At 49.8% G+C, this 13,774-nt stretch overlaps 20 non-coding genes across 20 annotated transcripts; all 20 read right to left on the reverse strand.

Moving 5' to 3' along the window:
• Nucleotides 1-657: 657 nt before the first annotated feature.
• Nucleotides 658-729, reverse strand: Trnat-cgu (transfer RNA threonine (anticodon CGU)). Its single transcript has one exon. It is a non-coding gene; the product is annotated as a tRNA-Thr (tRNA).
• Nucleotides 730-1,417: 688 nt separating this feature from the next.
• On the reverse strand, nt 1,418-1,491 carry Trnan-guu (transfer RNA asparagine (anticodon GUU)). The gene has a single exon. It is a non-coding gene; the product is annotated as a tRNA-Asn (tRNA).
• A 397-nt stretch (nt 1,492-1,888) lies between these two features.
• Nucleotides 1,889-1,962, reverse strand: Trnan-guu (transfer RNA asparagine (anticodon GUU)). The gene has a single exon. It is a non-coding gene; the product is annotated as a tRNA-Asn (tRNA).
• Nucleotides 1,963-2,295: 333 nt separating this feature from the next.
• On the reverse strand, nt 2,296-2,367 carry Trnat-cgu (transfer RNA threonine (anticodon CGU)). Its single transcript has one exon. It is a non-coding gene; the product is annotated as a tRNA-Thr (tRNA).
• A 688-nt stretch (nt 2,368-3,055) lies between these two features.
• Trnan-guu (transfer RNA asparagine (anticodon GUU)) lies at nt 3,056-3,129 on the reverse strand. Its single transcript has one exon. It is a non-coding gene; the product is annotated as a tRNA-Asn (tRNA).
• Nucleotides 3,130-3,462: 333 nt separating this feature from the next.
• Nucleotides 3,463-3,534, reverse strand: Trnat-cgu (transfer RNA threonine (anticodon CGU)). Its single transcript has one exon. It is a non-coding gene; the product is annotated as a tRNA-Thr (tRNA).
• A 688-nt stretch (nt 3,535-4,222) lies between these two features.
• On the reverse strand, nt 4,223-4,296 carry Trnan-guu (transfer RNA asparagine (anticodon GUU)). Its single transcript has one exon. It is a non-coding gene; the product is annotated as a tRNA-Asn (tRNA).
• A 333-nt stretch (nt 4,297-4,629) lies between these two features.
• On the reverse strand, nt 4,630-4,701 carry Trnat-cgu (transfer RNA threonine (anticodon CGU)). The gene has a single exon. It is a non-coding gene; the product is annotated as a tRNA-Thr (tRNA).
• A 688-nt stretch (nt 4,702-5,389) lies between these two features.
• On the reverse strand, nt 5,390-5,463 carry Trnan-guu (transfer RNA asparagine (anticodon GUU)). Its single transcript has one exon. It is a non-coding gene; the product is annotated as a tRNA-Asn (tRNA).
• A 333-nt stretch (nt 5,464-5,796) lies between these two features.
• Trnat-cgu (transfer RNA threonine (anticodon CGU)) lies at nt 5,797-5,868 on the reverse strand. The gene has a single exon. It is a non-coding gene; the product is annotated as a tRNA-Thr (tRNA).
• Nucleotides 5,869-6,556: 688 nt separating this feature from the next.
• On the reverse strand, nt 6,557-6,630 carry Trnan-guu (transfer RNA asparagine (anticodon GUU)). Its single transcript has one exon. It is a non-coding gene; the product is annotated as a tRNA-Asn (tRNA).
• A 333-nt stretch (nt 6,631-6,963) lies between these two features.
• Trnat-cgu (transfer RNA threonine (anticodon CGU)) lies at nt 6,964-7,035 on the reverse strand. The gene has a single exon. It is a non-coding gene; the product is annotated as a tRNA-Thr (tRNA).
• Nucleotides 7,036-7,723: 688 nt separating this feature from the next.
• Trnan-guu (transfer RNA asparagine (anticodon GUU)) lies at nt 7,724-7,797 on the reverse strand. The gene has a single exon. It is a non-coding gene; the product is annotated as a tRNA-Asn (tRNA).
• A 333-nt stretch (nt 7,798-8,130) lies between these two features.
• On the reverse strand, nt 8,131-8,202 carry Trnat-cgu (transfer RNA threonine (anticodon CGU)). The gene has a single exon. It is a non-coding gene; the product is annotated as a tRNA-Thr (tRNA).
• A 688-nt stretch (nt 8,203-8,890) lies between these two features.
• Trnan-guu (transfer RNA asparagine (anticodon GUU)) lies at nt 8,891-8,964 on the reverse strand. The gene has a single exon. It is a non-coding gene; the product is annotated as a tRNA-Asn (tRNA).
• A 333-nt stretch (nt 8,965-9,297) lies between these two features.
• Trnat-cgu (transfer RNA threonine (anticodon CGU)) lies at nt 9,298-9,369 on the reverse strand. The gene has a single exon. It is a non-coding gene; the product is annotated as a tRNA-Thr (tRNA).
• A 688-nt stretch (nt 9,370-10,057) lies between these two features.
• On the reverse strand, nt 10,058-10,131 carry Trnan-guu (transfer RNA asparagine (anticodon GUU)). The gene has a single exon. It is a non-coding gene; the product is annotated as a tRNA-Asn (tRNA).
• Nucleotides 10,132-10,464: 333 nt separating this feature from the next.
• Trnat-cgu (transfer RNA threonine (anticodon CGU)) lies at nt 10,465-10,536 on the reverse strand. Its single transcript has one exon. It is a non-coding gene; the product is annotated as a tRNA-Thr (tRNA).
• Nucleotides 10,537-11,224: 688 nt separating this feature from the next.
• On the reverse strand, nt 11,225-11,298 carry Trnan-guu (transfer RNA asparagine (anticodon GUU)). Its single transcript has one exon. It is a non-coding gene; the product is annotated as a tRNA-Asn (tRNA).
• A 333-nt stretch (nt 11,299-11,631) lies between these two features.
• Trnat-cgu (transfer RNA threonine (anticodon CGU)) lies at nt 11,632-11,703 on the reverse strand. Its single transcript has one exon. It is a non-coding gene; the product is annotated as a tRNA-Thr (tRNA).
• Between the last annotated feature and the right edge of the window lie 2,071 nt (nt 11,704-13,774).

Consider the following 13,774-nt stretch of genomic DNA (forward strand, 5'->3'; position numbering starts at 1 on the left):
AGTCATGAATCTCGAGGGCAGTCGGTTGAACTCGGCGGGTATCCTTGTCAAAACCAAAAACCAGGGTGTTTTTCCGGATGGTGGTAGACATGGCGCTGCGGCTGTATGGAATCCGGTCAAGCCCGAATCCCGTACAAGATCGGCAAGTTGCTGACGAAAAGGACGACCACAAAAAAAAAAAAAAAGTACAATGCACGTGAATCACTCGGAACACAGAAACACACAACGGCAAACAGTAAACACTGGCAACGACACCGGCGGCGCGGAGCAACCAGCTAGCACGTCCGACCGCGGCGACAGCGAAAGCCGGAATGCCACGGAGGCCTTGAATTTCGCTCACTTGTGCTCTGTATATCAACGCAATTCGTATACCTTCTGCAGGAATCTCGCAGAATGGTAGCATCTGCTTGCGCCTCTTCACATGGATAACGTGCATGCACACTGTAGCGAGGCTCGTACACGAATGACATCGCCAAGCATGACATTATACTACAAAATGCATACAAACCACTGTTGTGCCTATGCATTCAGAAAACCTCTGAGGCCAGTAGAATACTTTTCATAGGCTGTAGAACATCCCTTTCATTCAGTGTACTGCCATGTGTTAGATGCTGCTCGAGATAGCTCCGCTCCTTGCAGGAAGGTTAAAAAAATGAATGCGTTCTGTGAGGTTCGAACTCACGACCCCTGGTTTACGAGACCAGTGCTCTACCACTGAGCTAAGAAGGCGGCAGCTTAGCGTTTGTGAGCTATCCCCGAATTGTCACTTCATCATACTGAATCTTGCAGCCCTCGACCAGATATCGGATTTGGCACCCAGCTGCTGCAGGGGGTGTCCACATTGCCGTTTTCCAAATCTCTTGACTGTTTCGCCCTTACGATCGACGACGAGCGTCGGGCCACCAGACGTTTGCGGTCTGCACAATCCTGTCCTAGTGCACAGCTTGTGGGATAGCGTGGCTCGACTGCGAAATGCGCCTTTCGGCTCCTCTCTCTGGCTACAGTATGCTGTTGTCCACAGTGGCACTGGCGTTGCCCATGGGGCTTCATGTAAGGCGACTGCACGTCTCTCGGCCAACAGCGGCCCACTGCAGATCGACACTTAAGAGACACCAAATACAAATCGACATCGAGAGACAGGCCCTGTCATATGGCAGTCGCGACGTATACGCTGAAATTGAATGTAAAGAATACGTCTTTTGTAGTGGGCGTCGCTCTACTGCAGTGCACACATGACGAATAAATAGGAAAAGAGTAGAACGTCTGTGTAGGGCCATGTTTTTACCTACAGTGTCACTTGGCTGAATGTGTATAAGGCTCTGTGGCATCACTCAAACACAGCCAAATTGTCACGCTAGCTGTGTATCTCTAACAAAGTTGACGTATGTCCTCACCTCGGTGCCGGTTAAAACGATTTCGCCCCCGGGTGGGCTCGAACCACCAACCTTTCGGTTAACAGCCGAACGCGCTAGCCGATTGCGCCACGGAGGCCTTGAATTTGGCTCACTTGTGCTCTGTATATCAACGCAACTGCACGTCTCTCGGCCAACAGCGGCCCACTGCAGATCGACACTTAAGAGACACCAAATACAAATCGACATCGAGAGACAGGCCCTGTCATATGGCAGTCGCGACGTATACGCTGAAATTGAATGTAAAGAATACGTCTTTTGTAGTGGGCGTCGCTCTACTGCAGTGCACACATGACGAATAAATAGGAAAAGAGTAGAACGTCTGTGTAGGGCCATGTTTTTACCTACAGTGTCACTTGGCTGAATGTGTATAAGGCTCTGTGGCATCACTCAAACACAGCCAAATTGTCACGCTAGCTGTGTATCTCTAACAAAGTTGACGTATGTCCTCACCTCGGTGCCGGTTAAAACGATTTCGCCCCCGGGTGGGCTCGAACCACCAACCTTTCGGTTAACAGCCGAACGCGCTAGCCGATTGCGCCACGGAGGCCTTGAATTTGGCTCACTTGTGCTCTGTATATCAACGCAATTCGTATACCTTCTGCAGGAATCTCGCAGAATGGTAGCATCTGCTTGCGCCTCTTCACATGGATAACGTGCATGCACACTGTAGCGAGGCTCGTACACGAATGACATCGCCAAGCATGACATTATACTACAAAATGCATACAAACCACTGTTGTGCCTATGCATTCAGAAAACCTCTGAGGCCAGTAGAATACTTTTCATAGGCTGTAGAACATCCCTTTCATTCAGTGTACTGCCATGTGTTAGATGCTGCTCGAGATAGCTCCGCTCCTTGCAGGAAGGTTAAAAAAATGAATGCCTTCTGTGAGGTTCGAACTCACGACCCCTGGTTTACGAGACCAGTGCTCTACCACTGAGCTAAGAAGGCGGCAGCTTAGCGTTTGTGAGCTATCCCCGAATTGTCACTTCATCATACTGAATCTTGCAGCCCTCGACCAGATATCGGATTTGGCACCCAGCTGCTGCAGGGGGTGTCCACATTGCCGTTTTCCAAATCTCTTGACTGTTTCGCCCTTACGATCGACGACGAGCGTCGGGCCACCAGAAGTTTGCGGTCTGCACAATCCTGTCCTAGTGCACAGCTTGTGGGATAGCGTGGCTCGACTGCGAAATGCGCCTTTCGGCTCCTCTCTCTGGCTACAGTATGCTGTTGTCCACAGTGGCACTGGCGTTGCCCATGGGGCTTCATGTAAGGCGACTGCACGTCTCTCGGCCAACAGCGGCCCACTGCAGATCGACACTTAAGAGACACCAAATACAAATCGACATCGAGAGACAGGCCCTGTCATATGGCAGTCGCGACGTATACGCTGAAATTGAATGTAAAGAATACGTCTTTTGTAGTGGGCGTCGCTCTACTGCAGTGCACACATGACGAATAAATAGGAAAAGAGTAGAACGTCTGTGTAGGGCCATGTTTTTACCTACAGTGTCACTTGGCTGAATGTGTATAAGGCTCTGTGGCATCACTCAAACACAGCCAAATTGTCACGCTAGCTGTGTATCTCTAACAAAGTTGACGTATGTCCTCACCTCGGTGCCGGTTAAAACGATTTCGCCCCCGGGTGGGCTCGAACCACCAACCTTTCGGTTAACAGCCGAACGCGCTAGCCGATTGCGCCACGGAGGCCTTGAATTTGGCTCACTTGTGCTCTGTATATCAACGCAATTCGTATACCTTCTGCAGGAATCTCGCAGAATGGTAGCATCTGCTTGCGCCTCTTCACATGGATAACGTGCATGCACACTGTAGCGAGGCTCGTACACGAATGACATCGCCAAGCATGACATTATACTACAAAATGCATACAAACCACTGTTGTGCCTATGCATTCAGAAAACCTCTGAGGCCAGTAGAATACTTTTCATAGGCTGTAGAACATCCCTTTCATTCAGTGTACTGCCATGTGTTAGATGCTGCTCGAGATAGCTCCGCTCCTTGCAGGAAGGTTAAAAAAATGAATGCCTTCTGTGAGGTTCGAACTCACGACCCCTGGTTTACGAGACCAGTGCTCTACCACTGAGCTAAGAAGGCGGCAGCTTAGCGTTTGTGAGCTATCCCCGAATTGTCACTTCATCATACTGAATCTTGCAGCCCTCGACCAGATATCGGATTTGGCACACAGCTGCTGCAGGGGGTGTCCACATTGCCGTTTTCCAAATCTCTTGACTGTTTCGCCCTTACGATCGACGACGAGCGTCGGGCCACCAGAAGTTTGCGGTCTGCACAATCCTGTCCTAGTGCACAGCTTGTGGGATAGCGTGGCTCGACTGCGAAATGCGCCTTTCGGCTCCTCTCTCTGGCTACAGTATGCTGTTGTCCACAGTGGCACTGGCGTTGCCCATGGGGCTTCATGTAAGGCGACTGCACGTCTCTCGGCCAACAGCGGCCCACTGCAGATCGACACTTAAGAGACACCAAATACAAATCGACATCGAGAGACAGGCCCTGTCATATGGCAGTCGCGACGTATACGCTGAAATTGAATGTAAAGAATACGTCTTTTGTAGTGGGCGTCGCTCTACTGCAGTGCACACATGACGAATAAATAGGAAAAGAGTAGAACGTCTGTGTAGGGCCATGTTTTTACCTACAGTGTCACTTGGCTGAATGTGTATAAGGCTCTGTGGCATCACTCAAACACAGCCAAATTGTCACGCTAGCTGTGTATCTCTAACAAAGTTGACGTATGTCCTCACCTCGGTGCCGGTTAAAACGATTTCGCCCCCGGGTGGGCTCGAACCACCAACCTTTCGGTTAACAGCCGAACGCGCTAGCCGATTGCGCCACGGAGGCCTTGAATTTGGCTCACTTGTGCTCTGTATATCAACGCAATTCGTATACCTTCTGCAGGAATCTCGCAGAATGGTAGCATCTGCTTGCGCCTCTTCACATGGATAACGTGCATGCACACTGTAGCGAGGCTCGTACACGAATGACATCGCCAAGCATGACATTATACTACAAAATGCATACAAACCACTGTTGTGCCTATGCATTCAGAAAACCTCTGAGGCCAGTAGAATACTTTTCATAGGCTGTAGAACATCCCTTTCATTCAGTGTACTGCCATGTGTTAGATGCTGCTCGAGATAGCTCCGCTCCTTGCAGGAAGGTTAAAAAAATGTATGCCTTCTGTGAGGTTCGAACTCACGACCCCTGGTTTACGAGACCAGTGCTCTACCACTGAGCTAAGAAGGCGGCAGCTTAGCGTTTGTGAGCTATCCCCGAATTGTCACTTCATCATACTGAATCTTGCAGCCCTCGACCAGATATCGGATTTGGCACCCAGCTGCTGCAGGGGGTGTCCACATTGCCGTTTTCCAAATCTCTTGACTGTTTCGCCCTTACGATCGACGACGAGCGTCGGGCCACCAGAAGTTTGCGGTCTGCACAATCCTGTCCTAGTGCACAGCTTGTGGGATAGCGTGGCTCGACTGCGAAATGCGCCTTTCGGCTCCTCTCTCTGGCTACAGTATGCTGTTGTCCACAGTGGCACTGGCGTTGCCCATGGGGCTTCATGTAAGGCGACTGCACGTCTCTCGGCCAACAGCGGCCCACTGCAGATCGACACTTAAGAGACACCAAATACAAATCGACATCGAGAGACAGGCCCTGTCATATGGCAGTCGCGACGTATACGCTGAAATTGAATGTAAAGAATACGTCTTTTGTAGTGGGCGTCGCTCTACTGCAGTGCACACATGACGAATAAATAGGAAAAGAGTAGAACGTCTGTGTAGGGCCATGTTTTTACCTACAGTGTCACTTGGCTGAATGTGTATAAGGCTCTGTGGCATCACTCAAACACAGCCAAATTGTCACGCTAGCTGTGTATCTCTAACAAAGTTGACGTATGTCCTCACCTCGGTGCCGGTTAAAACGATTTCGCCCCCGGGTGGGCTCGAACCACCAACCTTTCGGTTAACAGCCGAACGCGCTAGCCGATTGCGCCACGGAGGCCTTGAATTTGGCTCACTTGTGCTCTGTATATCAACGCAATTCGTATACCTTCTGCAGGAATCTCGCAGAATGGTAGCATCTGCTTGCGCCTCTTCACATGGATAACGTGCATGCACACTGTAGCGAGGCTCGTACACGAATGACATCGCCAAGCATGACATTATACTACAAAATGCATACAAACCACTGTTGTGCCTATGCATTCAGAAAACCTCTGAGGCCAGTAGAATACTTTTCATAGGCTGTAGAACATCCCTTTCATTCAGTGTACTGCCATGTGTTAGATGCTGCTCGAGATAGCTCCGCTCCTTGCAGGAAGGTTAAAAAAATGTATGCCTTCTGTGAGGTTCGAACTCACGACCCCTGGTTTACGAGACCAGTGCTCTACCACTGAGCTAAGAAGGCGGCAGCTTAGCGTTTGTGAGCTATCCCCGAATTGTCACTTCATCATACTGAATCTTGCAGCCCTCGACCAGATATCGGATTTGGCACCCAGCTGCTGCAGGGGGTGTCCACATTGCCGTTTTCCAAATCTCTTGACTGTTTCGCCCTTACGATCGACGACGAGCGTCGGGCCACCAGAAGTTTGCGGTCTGCACAATCCTGTCCTAGTGCACAGCTTGTGGGATAGCGTGGCTCGACTGCGAAATGCGCCTTTCGGCTCCTCTCTCTGGCTACAGTATGCTGTTGTCCACAGTGGCACTGGCGTTGCCCATGGGGCTTCATGTAAGGCGACTGCACGTCTCTCGGCCAACAGCGGCCCACTGCAGATCGACACTTAAGAGACACCAAATACAAATCGACATCGAGAGACAGGCCCTGTCATATGGCAGTCGCGACGTATACGCTGAAATTGAATGTAAAGAATACGTCTTTTGTAGTGGGCGTCGCTCTACTGCAGTGCACACATGACGAATAAATAGGAAAAGAGTAGAACGTCTGTGTAGGGCCATGTTTTTACCTACAGTGTCACTTGGCTGAATGTGTATAAGGCTCTGTGGCATCACTCAAACACAGCCAAATTGTCACGCTAGCTGTGTATCTCTAACAAAGTTGACGTATGTCCTCACCTCGGTGCCGGTTAAAACGATTTCGCCCCCGGGTGGGCTCGAACCACCAACCTTTCGGTTAACAGCCGAACGCGCTAGCCGATTGCGCCACGGAGGCCTTGAATTTGGCTCACTTGTGCTCTGTATATCAACGCAATTCGTATACCTTCTGCAGGAATCTCGCAGAATGGTAGCATCTGCTTGCGCCTCTTCACATGGATAACGTGCATGCACACTGTAGCGAGGCTCGTACACGAATGACATCGCCAAGCATGACATTATACTACAAAATGCATACAAACCACTGTTGTGCCTATGCATTCAGAAAACCTCTGAGGCCAGTAGAATACTTTTCATAGGCTGTAGAACATCCCTTTCATTCAGTGTACTGCCATGTGTTAGATGCTGCTCGAGATAGCTCCGCTCCTTGCAGGAAGGTTAAAAAAATGAATGCCTTCTGTGAGGTTCGAACTCACGACCCCTGGTTTACGAGACCAGTGCTCTACCACTGAGCTAAGAAGGCGGCAGCTTAGCGTTTGTGAGCTATCCCCGAATTGTCACTTCATCATACTGAATCTTGCAGCCCTCGACCAGATATCGGATTTGGCACCCAGCTGCTGCAGGGGGTGTCCACATTGCCGTTTTCCAAATCTCTTGACTGTTTCGCCCTTACGATCGACGACGAGCGTCGGGCCACCAGAAGTTTGCGGTCTGCACAATCCTGTCCTAGTGCACAGCTTGTGGGATAGCGTGGCTCGACTGCGAAATGCGCCTTTCGGCTCCTCTCTCTGGCTACAGTATGCTGTTGTCCACAGTGGCACTGGCGTTGCCCATGGGGCTTCATGTAAGGCGACTGCACGTCTCTCGGCCAACAGCGGCCCACTGCAGATCGACACTTAAGAGACACCAAATACAAATCGACATCGAGAGACAGGCCCTGTCATATGGCAGTCGCGACGTATACGCTGAAATTGAATGTAAAGAATACGTCTTTTGTAGTGGGCGTCGCTCTACTGCAGTGCACACATGACGAATAAATAGGAAAAGAGTAGAACGTCTGTGTAGGGCCATGTTTTTACCTACAGTGTCACTTGGCTGAATGTGTATAAGGCTCTGTGGCATCACTCAAACACAGCCAAATTGTCACGCTAGCTGTGTATCTCTAACAAAGTTGACGTATGTCCTCACCTCGGTGCCGGTTAAAACGATTTCGCCCCCGGGTGGGCTCGAACCACCAACCTTTCGGTTAACAGCCGAACGCGCTAGCCGATTGCGCCACGGAGGCCTTGAATTTGGCTCACTTGTGCTCTGTATATCAACGCAATTCGTATACCTTCTGCAGGAATCTCGCAGAATGGTAGCATCTGCTTGCGCCTCTTCACATGGATAACGTGCATGCACACTGTAGCGAGGCTCGTACACGAATGACATCGCCAAGCATGACATTATACTACAAAATGCATACAAACCACTGTTGTGCCTATGCATTCAGAAAACCTCTGAGGCCAGTAGAATACTTTTCATAGGCTGTAGAACATCCCTTTCATTCAGTGTACTGCCATGTGTTAGATGCTGCTCGAGATAGCTCCGCTCCTTGCAGGAAGGTTAAAAAAATGTATGCCTTCTGTGAGGTTCGAACTCACGACCCCTGGTTTACGAGACCAGTGCTCTACCACTGAGCTAAGAAGGCGGCAGCTTAGCGTTTGTGAGCTATCCCCGAATTGTCACTTCATCATACTGAATCTTGCAGCCCTCGACCAGATATCGGATTTGGCACCCAGCTGCTGCAGGGGGTGTCCACATTGCCGTTTTCCAAATCTCTTGACTGTTTCGCCCTTACGATCGACGACGAGCGTCGGGCCACCAGAAGTTTGCGGTCTGCACAATCCTGTCCTAGTGCACAGCTTGTGGGATAGCGTGGCTCGACTGCGAAATGCGCCTTTCGGCTCCTCTCTCTGGCTACAGTATGCTGTTGTCCACAGTGGCACTGGCGTTGCCCATGGGGCTTCATGTAAGGCGACTGCACGTCTCTCGGCCAACAGCGGCCCACTGCAGATCGACACTTAAGAGACACCAAATACAAATCGACATCGAGAGACAGGCCCTGTCATATGGCAGTCGCGACGTATACGCTGAAATTGAATGTAAAGAATACGTCTTTTGTAGTGGGCGTCGCTCTACTGCAGTGCACACATGACGAATAAATAGGAAAAGAGTAGAACGTCTGTGTAGGGCCATGTTTTTACCTACAGTGTCACTTGGCTGAATGTGTATAAGGCTCTGTGGCATCACTCAAACACAGCCAAATTGTCACGCTAGCTGTGTATCTCTAACAAAGTTGACGTATGTCCTCACCTCGGTGCCGGTTAAAACGATTTCGCCCCCGGGTGGGCTCGAACCACCAACCTTTCGGTTAACAGCCGAACGCGCTAGCCGATTGCGCCACGGAGGCCTTGAATTTCGCTCACTTGTGCTCTGTATATCAACGCAATTCGTATACCTTCTGCAGGAATCTCGCAGAATGGTAGCATCTGCTTGCGCCTCTTCACATGGATAACGTGCATGCACACTGTAGCGAGGTTCGTACACGAATGACATCGCCAAGCATGACATTATACTACAAAATGCATACAAACCACTGTTGTGCCTATGCATTCAGAAAACCTCTGAGGCCAGTAGAATACTTTTCATAGGCTGTAGAACATCCCTTTCATTCAGTGTACTGCCATGTGTTAGATGCTGCTCGAGATAGCTCCGCTCCTTGCAGGAAGGTTAAAAAAATGAATGCCTTCTGTGAGGTTCGAAGTCACGACCCCTGGTTTACGAGACCAGTGCTCTACCACTGAGCTAAGAAGGCGGCAGCTTAGCGTTTGTGAGCTATCCCCGAATTGTCACTTCATCATACTGAATCTTGCAGCCCTCGACCAGATATCGGATTTGGCACACAGCTGCTGCAGGGGGTGTCCACATTGCCGTTTTCCAAATCTCTTGACTGTTTCGCCCTTACGATCGACGACGAGCGTCGGGCCACCAGAAGTTTGCGGTCTGCACAATCCTGTCCTAGTGCACAGCTTGTGGGATAGCGTGGCTCGACTGCGAAATGCGCCTTTCGGCTCCTCTCTCTGGCTACAGTATGCTGTTGTCCACAGTGGCACTGGCGTTGCCCATGGGGCTTCATGTAAGGCGACTGCACGTCTCTCGGCCAACAGCGGCCCACTGCAGATCGACACTTAAGAGACACCAAATACAAATCGACATCGAGAGACAGGCCCTGTCATATGGCAGTCGCGACGTATACGCTGAAATTGAATGTAAAGAATACGTCTTTTGTAGTGGGCGTCGCTCTACTGCAGTGCACACATGACGAATAAATAGGAAAAGAGTAGAACGTCTGTGTAGGGCCATGTTTTTACCTACAGTGTCACTTGGCTGAATGTGTATAAGGCTCTGTGGCATCACTCAAACACAGCCAAATTGTCACGCTAGCTGTGTATCTCTAACAAAGTTGACGTATGTCCTCACCTCGGTGCCGGTTAAAACGATTTCGCCCCCGGGTGGGCTCGAACCACCAACCTTTCGGTTAACAGCCGAACGCGCTAGCCGATTGCGCCACGGAGGCCTTGAATTTCGCTCACTTGTGCTCTGTATATCAACGCAATTCGTATACCTTCTGCAGGAATCTCGCAGAATGGTAGCATCTGCTTGCGCCTCTTCACATGGATAACGTGCATGCACACTGTAGCGAGGTTCGTACACGAATGACATCGCCAAGCATGACATTATACTACAAAATGCATACAAACCACTGTTGTGCCTATGCATTCAGAAAACCTCTGAGGCCAGTAGAATACTTTTCATAGGCTGTAGAACATCCCTTTCATTCAGTGTACTGCCATGTGTTAGATGCTGCTCGAGATAGCTCCGCTCCTTGCAGGAAGGTTAAAAAAATGAATGCGTTCTGTGAGGTTCGAACTCACGACCCCTGGTTTACGAGACCAGTGCTCTACCACTGAGCTAAGAAGGCGGCAGCTTAGCGTTTGTGAGCTATCCCCGAATTGTCACTTCATCATACTGAATCTTGCAGCCCTCGACCAGATATCGGATTTGGCACCCAGCTGCTGCAGGGGGTGTCCACATTGCCGTTTTCCAAATCTCTTGACTGTTTCGCCCTTACGATCGACGACGAGCGTCGGGCCACCAGAAGTTTGCGGTCTGCACAATCCTGTCCTAGTGCACAGCTTGTGGGATAGCGTGGCTCGACTGCGAAATGCGCCTTTCGGCTCCTCTCTCTGGCTACAGTATGCTGTTGTCCACAGTGGCACTGGCGTTGCCCATGGGGCTTCATGTAAGGCGACTGCACGTCTCTCGGCCAACAGCGGCCCACTGCAGATCGACACTTAAGAGACACCAAATACAAATCGACATCGAGAGACAGGCCCTGTCATATGGCAGTCGCGACGTATACGCTGAAATTGAATGTAAAGAATACGTCTTTTGTAGTGGGCGTCGCTCTACTGCAGTGCACACATGACGAATAAATAGGAAAAGAGTAGAACGTCTGTGTAGGGCCATGTTTTTACCTACAGTGTCACTTGGCTGAATGTGTATAAGGCTCTGTGGCATCACTCAAACACAGCCAAATTGTCACGCTAGCTGTGCATCTCTAACAAAGTTGACGTATGTCCTCACCTCGGTGCCGGTTAAAACGATTTCGCCCCCGGGTGGGCTCGAACCACCAACCTTTCGGTTAACAGCCGAACGCGCTAGCCGATTGCGCCACGGAGGCCTTGAATTTGGCTCACTTGTGCTCTGTATATCAACGCAATTCGTATACCTTCTGCAGGAATCTCGCAGAATGGTAGCATCTGCTTGCGCCTCTTCACATGGATAACGTGCATGCACACTGTAGCGAGGCTCGTACACGAATGACATCGCCAAGCGTGACATTATACTACAAAATGCATACAAACCACTGTTGTGCCTATGCATTCAGAAAACCTCTGAGGCCAGTAGAATACTTTTCATAGGCTGTAGAACATCCCTTTCATTCAGTGTACTGCCATGTGTTAGATGCTGCTCGAGATAGCTCCGCTCCTTGCAGGAAGGTTAAAAAAATGAATGCCTTCTGTGAGGTTCGAACTCACGACCCCTGGTTTACGAGACCAGTGCTCTACCACTGAGCTAAGAAGGCGGCAGCTTAGCGTTTGTGAGCTATCCCCGAATTGTCACTTCATCATACTGAATCTTGCAGCCCTCGACCAGATATCGGATTTGGCACCCAGCTGCTGCAGGGGGTGTCCACATTGCCGTTTTCCAAATCTCTTGACTGTTTCGCCCTTACGATCGACGACGAGCGTCGGGCCACCAGAAGTTTGCGGTCTGCACAATCCTGTCCTAGTGCACAGCTTGTGGGATAGCGTGGCTCGACTGCGAAATGCGCCTTTCGGCTCCTCTCTCTGGCTACAGTATGCTGTTGTCCACAGTGGCACTGGCGTTGCCCATGGGGCTTCATGTAAGGCGACTGCACGTCTCTCGGCCAACAGCGGCCCACTGCAGATCGACACTTAAGAGACACCAAATACAAATCGACATCGAGAGACAGGCCCTGTCATATGGCAGTCGCGACGTATACGCTGAAATTGAATGTAAAGAATACGTCTTTTGTAGTGGGCGTCGCTCTACTGCAGTGCACACATGACGAATAAATAGGAAAAGAGTAGAACGTCTGTGTAGGGCCATGTTTTTACCTACAGTGTCACTTGGCTGAATGTGTATAAGGCTCTGTGGCATCACTCAAACACAGCCAAATTGTCACGCTAGCTGTGTATCTCTAACAAAGTTGACGTACAATCGCACCAAAAAATATTGGCACAGTTACATTTTAGTGGTTGTAGGTTAAACGAAACATATATTTCGGAACAGAACCCAGACACTTGCCACCTTACATTACATAGGTTGCAAATATGTCCAAATCACCTGTCCGTAAAGTGACATACAGTGTTATGAAAATAAACATCGCTCTTCTGCATCCAAAAAAGTATTGGCACACGCTTATGAATCGGACAGTGTGTTCGTTTTCTTCATAGGTGTTCACCTTATAATAGCTAGTGTACATCCATTTAGCATCTATAACAGCACGTAAACGCCTAGGAATGCTTTGTATTAAATTCCGGGTGATATCAGGGGTAATTTTCGACCATTCCTCCAGGAGCACTTTCTCCAAGTCGTTTTTACCGGATGGACGCCATTTTATGTCTTGTGTGTCAAGATGAGCCCCACATGTTCTCAATGGGGTTCATGTCAGGGCTCTGAGGTAGTGTTAGAACCCTTCTGGGGGCATTGTACAGTAACCACTCCCGGGTTTTCATGGCGGCATGGTTTGGGTCGTTGTCTTGCTGGAAATGAAACACCCCAGTGAGGCCCAATGTCTGTGCACTAGAGTGTACATTACCTCGCAACACGTGGATGTATCTCATATGATCCATTTTTCCGTGGATTACTGCTAGATTTCCAACCCCGGACGCCGCCATACAGCCCCAGACCATGATACCACCCCCACCGTGTTTGACTGTGGGATGCATGTGTTTGATGTCGAGGTGCGTATTCGGCTTGCGCCAAACTTTCTTTCTTGCATCAAATCCGAACACACTGAACTTCGATTCGTCGCTAAATATCACAGTGTTCCAAAACTCCGTCGGCTTGCTGATGTAGTCATTGGCAAACTGCAGGCGTTTCTGCCGGTTCATTTCCGATATGTATGGCTTTTTCCTGGGAAAACGTCCATGCATGTCAGCCTCATTCAACACATTTCGTATAGTTTGAACACTATCCGTCTTGTCGGACATTGTCTAAACAACCTCAGCAATACCTGCTGCACTTGTAGCAGGTTCCTTCCGATCAGGTGCGATGATACGGCGACGCTCTCGGGTTGTAAGCACTTTTGGACGTCCAATACGATACTTATTCACTGTTGTTCCAGTCTCTTTATATTTATGAATAATGGCTCGTTCCGTGGTGTAAGTAACAGACACTTCTGCTCCGATTTGTCGACAGCTTCTCCCTTGTGAATGGAGCAATACCACTCTATCACGCAACGCCACTGAGTGTTCCTTCTTCTTCGGCCCCTTGCTGACCACTATCGCACTATACAGCAACACACTAGCGACTGGGCCGTGAACAACACGCATTGTATATTACGTCAACAGATGGCGTTCCGGTACCTGAAAAGCCAGCGATATACCGAGAAGCCACGCTTTGTGCCA

This window comes from Schistocerca nitens, chromosome 6 (assembly GCF_023898315.1).
Source record: "Schistocerca nitens isolate TAMUIC-IGC-003100 chromosome 6, iqSchNite1.1, whole genome shotgun sequence".
NCBI lineage: Eukaryota > Metazoa > Arthropoda > Insecta > Orthoptera > Acrididae > Schistocerca > Schistocerca nitens.